The sequence below is a fragment of the Mauremys reevesii genome, linkage group 5, assembly GCF_016161935.1.
Source record: "Mauremys reevesii isolate NIE-2019 linkage group 5, ASM1616193v1, whole genome shotgun sequence".
Taxonomy (NCBI): domain Eukaryota; kingdom Metazoa; phylum Chordata; order Testudines; family Geoemydidae; genus Mauremys; species Mauremys reevesii.
In genome coordinates, this window is record NC_052627.1 from 4,977,603 (window position 1) to 4,990,192 (window position 12,590).

At 43.4% G+C, this 12,590-nt stretch overlaps 1 long non-coding RNA gene across 1 annotated transcript in view; it reads right to left on the reverse strand.

Annotated features, from left to right (window-relative positions):
• Window positions 1-3,597: 3,597 nt before the first annotated feature.
• Window positions 3,598-12,590, reverse strand: part of LOC120405695 — a 183,795-nt gene continuing 174,802 nt past the window's right edge. Inside the window, exons 6-7 of the long non-coding RNA XR_005598784.1 lie at window positions 7,213-7,271; window positions 3,598-3,662 (exon numbers count right to left, since the gene is read on the reverse strand). This is a non-coding gene — a long non-coding RNA (uncharacterized LOC120405695). The remainder of the gene's footprint in view (window positions 3,663-7,212; window positions 7,272-12,590) is intronic.

A 12,590-nucleotide genomic window follows, 5' to 3' on the forward strand; every position in this document is an offset into this window, starting at 1 on the left:
TATGTCTATATATCTCTGTAGCTAGCCACAGAGAGAGAGAGAGAGAGCGCTACATAATACACATTTATTTAATGCTACCATTACAGATATACCACTTAATGCCAACTTTCCAGGGTTGCATTGTACAAAGCCCTCCCCTGGAGAGTTCCTAGCCTTTGTAACCCTTCTGCCATGTGGTGCTGGCAGCAAAAAAGAGCTGGGTTCAATTTCCTAAGCTTTCCTTCTGCAAAATTTAAACAACAACAGCTCCAATCCCCACTCAGAAATGGAGAAAATGATATATACCACTCTTGGCACCCTAGATAGGCAATACTTCATCACTCACAAACACTGAGTCCACGAGTTTAACAGAAAGAGACCTTTATAAACGAGGAGGAAAGGGTCACAATCGTATAAACTTGGAAAAGCCAGTAATTAGTAAATTAGCAATATCTATTACATATGCGTCCCATCACCACAGGGTGTCCTAGCATTAGCTCCAACCTCAGTCTTCTTCTGGCAGCTGTGAGTGGCTGATATGTTCTAGCCACCTCCTTCCTCCCCGTCCCCACTCACAGTTTGTTGTCCAGGGCTGGTGGAGTTCGGGGATTGTGATCAGTCAGTCTCCAGGCCCTAAGGGAGGGGCTGGAGGGGCTGCTTCCCACCTGACTTGATTTCAGGTTTGAGTTCTGGCTGGGGGGGGTGGAACACCAGTAGGCTGCTGCTCTCTGCAGCTTCCATACACCACCATCTTCTCAACTTAGTCCACCCCCTTGAAGTCACCTCAGCTCAGTCTACCAGCTTTAAGCCTTCTGCTGTCTTACAGTGCCTTTGTGCTGAGCTTTTGTAGAAGAAGAATATCTAAGTCCCTTACAAGAATCTTTGTCACAGCACCAGCATTCCCAGCAGAACTAGGGAACCTCTTTTTCCATTTAGCCCCATCCAGGTTCCCTCACCTAGCCCTTCATTCCAGGAACGTTTAGTGCAATTCTCTTGTCACTTCATTTCCCAACAGGACCGATCACATTTTATTGCCCCCAACTCAAAACATAACTGTATTTTTACCAAGATGCCCCAAACTGAAATGCAAATGAGGCATGGCTCATGCAGTCATTGTCCTTTGCTCAGCAGCAGAGAACTTCTTCTCCTCCGGAGCCCCTGCCCATCTGCAGTTCTCAAGCAATTCTGGGCCACTCTTCAGCCATTTCTCCAACAGATGTCAATAGTGGGCTCCCTTACCCTCCCCCTCCCCCCACAAGTCTCAGGCCACAGGGTTTACATCTTCACAAGCTTCTGTTTTACAGAGCTTCCATAGCATTCTGAGATAAGCTCCAGGGATGTTTCCTTCCAGCCTCTTTTACCAGGGGTTGGATGACTCCTGAAATTTCCATAAACTTGATTTACCTTTGGTGTAACTGGAGACGCTACCTGGAGACACGGGTATCGATGCTGCATCACTCTTTGGTATTTCAGGCCTTACTTTTTTCCATCTCCTTTAATTATCAATAATTAACCCTTGCCTAATTTTAAAAATTATTTTAACCCTTTCATTTCCTAATTTGATTTATTTCTTTATAAGGCTGGGATTTTCTATACGATAAGATTCGGGCACGTAACTCTTCAGGTGCCTTTAAAAAACACAGCCTTAAACCACTTGCCTTTGGCCCCTTACACAGTCTTAGTTTATTTGTTTAATGATCTATATTTTAACCTCTGCCTAATTTTTGAAAACTATTTTGCTGGCAATTTCTCTCCCCTCTAAGGTGCTAATTTTTCTTTGATTTTTTTCTTTCTCCAATTCATTCCTGATTTTTAGGTTTACCTTTCCTGCAGGACATTGGTTTATATCAAATTTAACTGTCGTGAGCTGTTTAACTGCATTCAGTTCCAAAGATATTTTCCATTCTTTATCTTCCTCAGTGTTACCATGAGACACTGTTTCAATAAACAGTTCATGCATGCACTTCCTGGATTGTGAAAATGAGTCATAAGCAACTAGTTACACTCCTGACCGATATAAACATTCTTCCCTGAATGAGACATTGGCTATTTGTTTGCACCTCTGGTCACAGCCAGGATCAAAGGAAGATAGAGAAAGATAAAATGGGAAGGTTGCTCTTACTGTATGAACAGTCCAAAGGTATAGAATCATAGGCTTAGAATAGACCTCAAGGGTCATCTAGTCTAACCCCCTGCCAAGGCGCAGGAAGGTAGTACCACAACAGTCTATTCTGATTCTAACTCACTTCTGTAGATCCAGAAAGTCAGTAGAGTATAGACATGGTTCGGAGAGACAGCCAGAATGTGGGGTGATTATTTGAATAGAAGCAGCAGAGTCCTGTGGCACCTTATAGGCTAACAGACTTATTGGAGCATGAGCTTTCGTGGGTGAATACATGCATGCATCCGATGAAGTGGGCATTCATCCACGAAAGCTCATGCTCCAATACGTCTGTTAGTCTATAAAGTGCCACAGGACTCTTTGCTGCTTTTACAGATCCAGACTGACACGGCTACCCCTCTGATACTATTTAAATAGAATCTCTTGAATTGTTGAGGTTCTGCTATCACTTAGATTAGTCAGACTGTAAACTCTTTTTGCTCTGTGTTTGTATGTCACCTATCCCAGTGGAGTTCTGGTCCTTGACTGGGGCTGCTAAGCACTGTGATAATAATAATAAATAAACAAAATAATAATAAATAATAACAATAATAGTCACTGATGAACTGGAAACATCGCCAGGACACAGCCTCATATTTCCTTGGCCTTCCCCTGATAAACGTGATGAATGATTTCCTTAGTTAGATTTCCAGTGGCAAAGGAGAAAAGAGATCATGCAGGAAGAACTGTGACATTTACATTGTAAAATTATTTACATGACTGAGATTATCAATATGGAAATGCAGGAGACCTCTGCTAAACACAGAATTTTCATTAGCAAGGAGGAGAAGTGTGACAGTAGAGATGTCAGCTACATCCTTAGTTGACAGTCATAAGTTGCTTCCAAAACAAGCAAAAAGACAACACATTTTGTTTAGTCATTATTAGTATTCAATGCAAGAAAGGACTTCATACCTTGGTGGAATCATTATAGGTGGGATAAGAAATATCCTGCAGCTGTTTTCCATGGTTAAGAAGAGAGTCATCAACATATCTTTAATCTTGTCTATAGCCAAATCAAGTGTGCATGCCTCAAAACAAATGGGGAGGAAGAAAAGCACCATTATACACAGGAGAGCTAAACCGAGCTTTTCTAAAGCTAAAATAAACTCAGGCTGTGCATACACAGGAATGGATGATGGCTGGGGAAGCCAGCTAGCTGAAAACTTACTGGGAGCAATGCAAATACCTTTGTGAAGGCATTCAAGGGATACGTGGTGCAGTTTTGGTTTACCAGTCCTGGGAGTCAACCAACTCCTACCTGTTCTCTTCTTGGGGCAAGTTCAAACGACTCAGACTAACCAAGAAGCCTCTCACAGGTGATCTTCCCTGCCACTATTCCCAAAACACCTTCATGAGAGGCTTCATACCCTGTCTTTAGGAGGAGGCACGTACAGAGGGAATGGAAAGAAAAAGGAAAACTGAGGGAAGGGGTATTTACCATATATTCCTTCTTCAGCTCCTTTCAACCATCCAAATTACAGCCAACCTAACCTTTGTCCCCTTCTAATTTGCATAAAGCCTGTGAAGTTAAGAGGAGCATATTTTTAGAAGATTGGGAAATCCCATTTTTCTTACCAAGGAGTCTATTTCCAATGTGCTGTAACTCTACCATAAAATACTCTCTGGCTTTTTAAAGTACACATGGTAATATTACTATTTTGTGTTACAGTAGAGAGGGGGGAATTGAACAGGGGTCTCCAGTGTCCCAGGAGAATGCCCAAACCAGTGGCCTAAAAGCTAGAAGGACCTCCTCCGCCTTTTCCTGCCAGGTTTTGAATAGGATCCAATCTAGTAGGTGTTCTCTGAGCAGGATACCAGACTGGGCTCTGCATGTGACCAAACACCTAACTTCCCCCAGTTTGTAGATCGCTGTGGTGGTTAGTTAGGAGATCGGCACCTGGTCACCTAGAGGGCAACAGTAGTGCACATGCTCGGAGGCAGACAGCTAGGGAACTTTTACCCTGAAGATGTAGGTGCTGTGAGTGAGTTTAGGCGCCTAGAGGGGTTAGGCAGGACTTCTGTGCATTGCGTTGGAGTCAAAACTGGGATTTAGGTACCTAAACTAGGAATTTCAGTGCCTAACTCCTTTGAAGCATTCTGCTCTGGAGTGCTAGTCCAGTATTCTACTGACCACACTGCCTCTCAGAAATGTATATGTAAGCATACCAACTATTTATTTATTAAAACACCTCACTAGCATCTCATCCTCTCACCATAATATCAGTGTTATACCCGGTATGTCCTCCAATAAGTGGGTTGTTGTTTTTTTGTGGGGGGAGTGCAGATTCTAATCACCATGAACTTTAATAATGCAGTTCTGTGTACACTAGATTTGGAGTGTGATATCCGAGGAGTTAAACAATACACTTACTGCCATTCACTTTCTCATTAATTTCTCAGAACCCACTCTCCCTGGTAGACTCTTGTGTAGGTGTATGAAAGCAGCAACACCACACAATTTCAGAAGAGCTCTCCCCCAGTAATTCTTTAAGGACTGAGCCACTCACAAATTAGGATGCTGATTCATTAACAGTGAGATGGGTTCTGCCATTTTCTCTGTTAGAACAATGTCACAAATATGTGATGAATACTGTAATCACTGTCATAATTAACAGTAAGCACTTGCTTTCAAAATAACAAAAATATTATCACAATCATCAAAATTGTGCGTAAGCAATTTGGGAATACTTGTTACCTTAGCTGTGGGCTGCTCCAAAGCCCATTTCCCATTTACTGAGGAAAACAGAAAGGAACATAAACTCTGGCAGGTCAAGAGTCAAGGTATAATTAGGCAGGACAAAAATGAATTTGAAGAGCAACTAGCAAAAGACACAAAAACTAACAGCATTTTTCAAAAAAAATACACCGGAAGCAGGAAGCTGCCAAACAACCAGTGGGGCCACTGCGCGATCGAGGTGCTGAAGGAGCACTCAAGGATGACAAGGTTGTTATAGAGTAGCTAAATGAATGTTCTGCATCAGTCTTCACTGCAGAAGATGGATGGGAGATTTCCATACCTGTGCCACTCTTTTTAGGTGACAAATAGGAGGAACTGTCCCAGACTAAGGTATCAATAGAGGAGGTTTTGGAACAAATTGATAAATTAAACAGTAATAAGTCACCAGGGCCAGATGGAGTTCACCCAAGAGTTCTGAAGGAACTCAAATATGAAATTGCAGAACTATTAACCTATCATTTAAATCAGCCTCTGTACCATATGACAGTGGATAGCTAATGTAATACCTATTTTTAAAAAAGCTTCCAGAAACGATCCTGGCAATTACAGGACGATAAGTCTTACTTCAGTATCGGGCAAACTGGTTGAAAATAGTGAAGAACAGAATTAACAGACACATAAATGAATACACTGTGCTGGGGAAGAGTCAACATGGGATTTCTAAAGGGAAATCAAGCCTCACCAATTTTTTGAGGGGGGTGGTCAACAAACAAGGGTGATCCAGTGGAGTTTCAGAAATCCTTTGAGGAGGTCCCTCACCAAAGGCTCTTAAGCAAACTAAGCAGTCATGGAATAAGATGGGGATCCTCTTATGGATCAGTAACTAGTTAAAAGATAGGAAACAATGACTAGGAATAAATGGACAGTTTTGGCAGTGGAGAGAGGTAAATAGGAAGGTCCCTCCAGGATGTGTGCTATTTGCCATAATCATAAATTATCTGGAACAGGAAGTAAAGAGTGAGGTGGCAAAGTCTGTAGACTATATCTATCTTGAATAATTTTCTAAGTCCAAAACAGGCTATGAAGTGTTACAAAGGGATCTCACAAAACTGGGTGACTGGGCAACAAAATGTCAGAAGAAATTCAGTGTTGATAAATGCAAAGTAATTCACACTGGAAAACATAATCCCAATTCTACATGCTAACCGATGGGGTTTGAATTAGCTATTACCAACAAGAAAGATCTTGGAGTCACCGCAGATATTCTCTGAAAACGTCTGCTAGCAGCAGGCAAATAATTAACCAAACATTAGGAACTATTAGAAAAGGGATAGAAAATAAGACAGAAAAATATCATATTGCCACTATATAAATCCATGGTATGCTCATACCTTGAATACCGTGTCCAGTTCTGGCCACCCAATCTCAAAAATGATACATCAGAGTTGGAAAAAGTACAGAGAAGGGCAACAAAAATGACTAGGGGTATGGAACAGCTTCCATATGAGGAGAGATTAAAATGACTTTGACTGTTCATCTTAGAAAAGAGACAACTAAGGGGGAATATGCTATAGATCTATAAAATCATGACTGGTGTGGAGAAAGTGTTCTTTACCCCTTCACCCACACAAGAACCAGGGGTCACCCAATGAAATTAATAAGCAGCAGGTTTAAAACAAACATTAGGAACTTCTTCACACAACACACCAGGGATGTTTTGAAGGCCAATAACATAAGTGGGTTCAAAAAAGAATGAGATAAGTTCATGGAAGATAGGTCCATCAATGGCTATTAGCCAAGGTGGTTAAGGACACAACCCCAGGCTTTGGGTGTCTGTAAACTTCTAACTACCACAAGCTGGGACTGGATGCCAGGGGATGGATCACTCGATAAATTGCCCTGTTCTGTTCATTCCCTCTGAAGCATCTGGCAGCAGCCATTGTCAGAAGACAGGATAGTAGGCTAGTAGGACCATTTGTCTAACCCTGTATAGCCATTCTTATGAAGTCAGTGAAAGTCTTTCCACTGAATTCAATGGGGTTTGGATCAGGGCCTATATCTGATATGTGGAGAAGAAAAAACATTCCTGCTGCCGGCGTTCTCTGAAACACCAGGCCTGAGTTGAGTACAGCATCCAAGGTTAGTGAGATGATGATTCCAATAGGTAGGTACAGTGTGAAGAGTACTGGGATCAAAGGTGCTATGTAAATACAAGACATTATTACAATCTTGCTATTGCTTATTGGGATTCATGGATATCCTGCTATGCATGGAATACACATGCTACTTTCTAGCAACGTTTTAAAACTCATTAACTAGAATATTAGGCTAATCATGATAAACGATAAGCCAGATTTCATTACATTACAGCTAATTACAAAATCATACCTACCTAGTCTTATATGAGGCAAATTGGTCCGAATGTGCTATCTGTGTTCACTCAGCAGCCACCTAAGGAAAGAGGTAAAACATGAACTGAAGGGGTACATTTTCAATGACGGGCTGAGGGATTTAAGCTACCTCCAACACTAAGAGCTAGCAATGTGATTCCCAGCTTGCATAGGCCTACTCACGCTAGCTCTCATCTGATCTAGTGTGCTAAAAATGGCAGTGCGGCTGCAGTAGCTTGGGCAGCAGTACTTTGGGCTAGCCACCCAGGTCCTACCCACAGAGTTCAGGCAAATCTGTACTCATGGCAGCTAGCCACTGCTACCTGCTACCCTGGCCACACTACTATTTTAGTGCCCCGGCTCAGTGAGAGCTAGCGCACGTATGCCTATGTCAGCTGGGAATCACCCCTCTACAGCGCAGTGTACTCGGGTGCCACACTAAAAATGTCCCCCTGAAAACGTCAAGTAGACATACAGTTCTGTACCTAATCTGAAGGTCTGGCCAACCATTTGCTTTTGTAGCAGGCCGCGTGTCAGAGGTCGGCAACATGTCCATACACGGACATAAGTGCCCAGGATAAAAATGTTAGGTCCGTGGGGGTGCTCACCCAAGACAGCCCCCTGTCCCTGCTGTGGCTAGTGGAGGTGCAGGCAGGCAGCTCTGCAGGCACCCCGAGCGGTGACTCAATGGCTACCAATCCATTGGCTGGGAATCGCAGCGATGAGAGCTGCAGGGGAGGCTCCTGCGGACAGACAGCAGTGCGCAGAGCTGCCTGGCTGCACCTCCATGTAGGAGCCGGATGGGGGACATGCTGCTGCTTCCAGGAACTGCTTGAGGTAAGTGCTGCCCGGAGCGTGCACCCCTGACCCCCTCCCACTCCCCAACCCCTTGCCCCCCTCCCGCCCGCCAAATCCCTCATCCCCAGCCCTACCCCAGACCCTGAACCCCCAGCACCCTGCTCCAGCCCGGAACCCTCTCCCAAATCCTGAGCCCCTCATGTCTGGCCCCAATCTGGAACCCGCACCCCCCAGCCCCGAGCCCATACCCCTTCCCACACCCCAACCCCTTGCCTCAGCCTGGAGCCCCCCACCCCCAATGTCCATCACAAAATCCAGTAATTTTGTCAAGTGTCTGTCGTGCAACATGGTGGTGTTGACCCCTGCCATGCATATGTATATATAACTTAATCCATGTGTCCCTTGCATTGGTGCCCTACTGATTTGTGACTGGACTGTTATAGACTTAATGGAAATGCACCGTCTTAGGGAATGGTTGTGTCCCACTTGCAAGGAAATGGCATAACAGATGGGTTGGTTTTACAGATAAATAGCACAGTAACCTTTCTCACACCTCACTTTGAGAGGTGCGGTTTAGGCCACATCCCTTTCCTCAGCATTTCTGATTGGCCAGCTTAGGTAGCTCGGGTATCAGCTCACTGGCTTCTGTGAATCCCATTTGTAGGCACCTATCTCTCCCCATGCATTGTATGGGGAGCCTGGGGGCCTAACTTGAGGCTGTGGATTCTACAAAGTGCCTAAAAATTAGGCATTGCAATGCTGGATCTAAGTCACCTGTGTGGATCTAACTCTAAAAGGGTTGAGGAGCATGAGTCTCCTTGAAAGTCAATGGGAATTGTGCCCCAAGTTGCTTCAGTCCAGATCCTCAAATATATTTGGGCCCCTAACTCTCATTTGATTTCAACGAAGTTAGGTACCTACATGTCTTTGAGGACCTGGGCTTTAAGCTCTTTAGAAAATCCTGCCCAGCATGAAACATATCTGCTATTTATTGAATTTAATGAAATAAGATTAAATTTTATACACAGTAAGGTGTTGATTTGCACAAGTAGAACAAATAGGTACGGTATCTCACACAAGCAACATGGCAGGTTGATTTCACATAAGCCACAGCAGAACCAGCAAATGGTAGCAAATATGAGTCACTACTGACCTGGAGTAGAAAAGAAATACTGTTGACCTAGGGGTAAAAGGCTCAGTATCTCATTCCCAATGCCTCCGGCAATCAAGACTCTAAACAATATCACCTGACAACTCTAGTTTGGAGCCTAGTGGGCCAAATTGTTCTCTGTTATTCTGTGTAAACCACGAGTAATTTCATGAAAATCAGTGGAGTTACTGTAAGTTTACACTGACATAACTGAGAGTCAAAACCGGACCTCATGTGTTAATGAGTTTTGCAATTAGTTGTGGGAAGGAAGGGCTTTACAAGGAATGTTTTCTGATAGAGGTTTAGTTGGATGGAAATGCAGCTGCATCATCTGAAGGTTCATTTAAAAAAAGCTTTGGATGAATATGTGAAATTAGAGCGAGAGGGAAAAAAAGCAGGTAGGATGATTACTTGATAAAACGGAGTATTATGCTATGAAAGGAAGGCAAATACAGTCCAACAAATACAATTGTGAAATGCTGTAATTAAGGCTTTTCATGAGACAAAGTATTTTGCTCTTACCAATAGTTTTAGGTTGTTTTAAACACAAAAGACAGAGGTGCAATTAGAGTGAAGCACAGCACAAGCACCAAATCACATTTATGGGAGCATAAAAGATTCACATACAAGTATATTTTTTGTTGATAAAAACTGAAAATTGCTACCTACTGCTTCTGATAGAACATCCTAGAACTCTCTTATTATGCGGATATATTTGCTTTGGAGTTGTGCATAGCAGAACAGCTCTCCGAGACAAAGAAAAAACACAGCCAATTAGGATCCTTAAGAAATTGCTGAAGAGTGGGACATGTAAGCAGTGCAAGCGCTATAAAAAGACTGCAGATAAAACAACCAGGTTAAGGGTGAGCATTTGGGGACTGATCCAATTCACACTGAAGCTGATGGAAAGACTTCAATTGATTTCAATAGGATTTGGATCAAGCCTGCTTGCCCCATCAAGGTTTTGGGACTATTCATAATTTTCAGTACTATGTTGTTATTCTCAGAGGCACAGATCCTCCTCACTTATCTGCAGGTGCAGAAGGAAACCTTGACAGTAACACTCCTGCAGTTCTACTCTGCAAGGTGGCAAGGAGGGTGCCGAGATGCCACAGAGGTGAAAACTCTGAGTCCCTTAGCAATTCCATGATAAAGGTCTAAAAGGTGTCTTGCCTACCAGCCTAACTAGATTCGGATCAGACAGGATTCCCAGGCCTCCTTAACATCCAGGAGTTGGGGACAGGTGACACATAGGCAAGGAGACTGGGTGATTTCTAGGAAAATCCAAATTAATTTCCAAGCACTGAAATTGTTGATATTTTAGAAAACAAAGGAGATTTTCAGGACTAGCCATTTGAACCACAGGGTTTTGTTATTCATTCTTCACAAGTCTGTGAACCATAGAGAAAATCCCAAGATCTTCACAAGTTTTAGCATAAACAAGTGTTCACTTGAAAATTTGTAGCAGTAGGGTGTTGGTCCCCATTCACTGGCCATCATTTGTTATTATTAGTTGTATGTTATTTGTATTCTGGTAGCGCCTAGAATCAAGACTGGTGCCCTACTGCGTTAAGTGCTCTACAAAGATGGGTTTTCCCTGATGAGCTGATAGCCCAATGCAATACAGTACACTACATAAACATCAGTATAACAAAGAAGCGAATGGAGGAATGAGGGTGAGGTTAACACCGCTCAGAACCCAGGGACATCACTGAGGGGGAATATCTGCAGTGGGGGGGGTGGGTTTCAAACCTGTGACCTCTGAATCTTCATACAGGAGCTGCTACTGCCTGAGTTAAAACAGTCACCCCTTTTGACCACAGCTGTGAGAGGCTCATTGATCTCTAGCTGGCCTAACTACCAGCAGAGGGGCATACAATGCCAGCTGGTGAGAGCCTGGCTTGCAAGTAGCATTAGCTATCCTGTCCAGGAGCAGAAACAACATCATATAGCTCATGCATCTCAAATAACATTCAGAGCAAACAGTTAGGAAAATACCCACAGGCTGAACTTCATGCAAACCGCTTATAAATACATTCCTAGAGATCAGGACTGATACACACGCAATTCATTAACAGAAAAAAAAGGGAGACGAATTCATCAGATAACTTACTTTACATGAATAATTCAACCAGCTGTATGAAATATATAATATACATGATAAAACAATGAAGAATAATTTGATTACATACCAAGAGTCCATTCCTGCCATATTTGTACCTAACGTGTGTATTTCAGATTTCCATACCCATTTCCATCTCATTTATATCTTCTGTTCTTTCATAGAATCATAGAATATCAGGGTTGGAAGGAACCTCAGGAGGTATCTAGTCCAACCACCTGCTCAAAGCAGGACCAATTCCCAACTAAATCATCCCAGCCTGGGCTTTGTCAAGCCTGACCTTAAAAACCTCTAAGGAAGGAGAGTCCACCACCTCTCTAGGTAACCCATTCCAGTGCTTCACCACTCTCTGAGTGAAAAAGCTTTTCCTAATATCCAACCTAAACCTCCCCCACTGCAACTTGAGACCATTACTCCTTGTTCTGTCAACTGCTACCACTGAGAACAGTCTAGATCCATCCTCTTTGGAACCCCCTTTCAGGTAGTTGAAAGCAGCTATCAAATCCCCCCTCATTCTTCTCTTCTGAAGACTAAACAATCCCAGTTCCCTCAGCCTCTCCTCATAAGTCATGTGCTCCAGCCCCCTAATCATTTTTGTTGCCCTTCGCTGGACTCTTTCCAATTTTTCTACATCCTTCTTGTAGTGTGGGGCCCAAAACTGGACACAGTACTCCAGATGAGGCCTCACCAGAGTCGAATAGAGGAGAATGATCACATCCCTCGATCTGCTGGCATTGCCCCTACTTATACAGCCCAAAATGCCATTAGCCTTCTTGGCAACCAGGGCACACTGTTGACTCATATTCAGCTCTTCGTCCACTGTAACCCCTAGGTCCTTTTCTGCAGAACTGCTGCCTAGCCATTCGGTCCCTAGTCTGTAACAGTGAATGGGATTCTTCCGTCCTAAGTGCAGGACTCTGCACTTGTCTTTGTTGAACCTCATCAGGTTTCTTTTGGCCCAGTCCTCTAATTTATCTAGGCCCCTCTGTATCCTATCCCTACCCTCCAGCGTATCTACCACTCCTCCAAGTTTAGTGTCATTGGCAAACTTGCTGAGAGTGCGGTCCACGCCATCCTCCAGATCATTAATGAAGATATTGAACAAAACCGGCCCCAGGACCGACCCCTGGGGCACTCCACTTGAAACTGGCTGCCAACTAGACATGGAGCCGTTGATCACTACCCGTTGAGCCCGACTATCTAGCCAGCTTTCTATCTTTGTTCTTTTCTAGTCTCCCTTTCTTCATTCATATTTACTGCTAGTTTGCTTTTACTTAGCTTTATGGCCTGGGACTTTCAAAGAGAGAAGA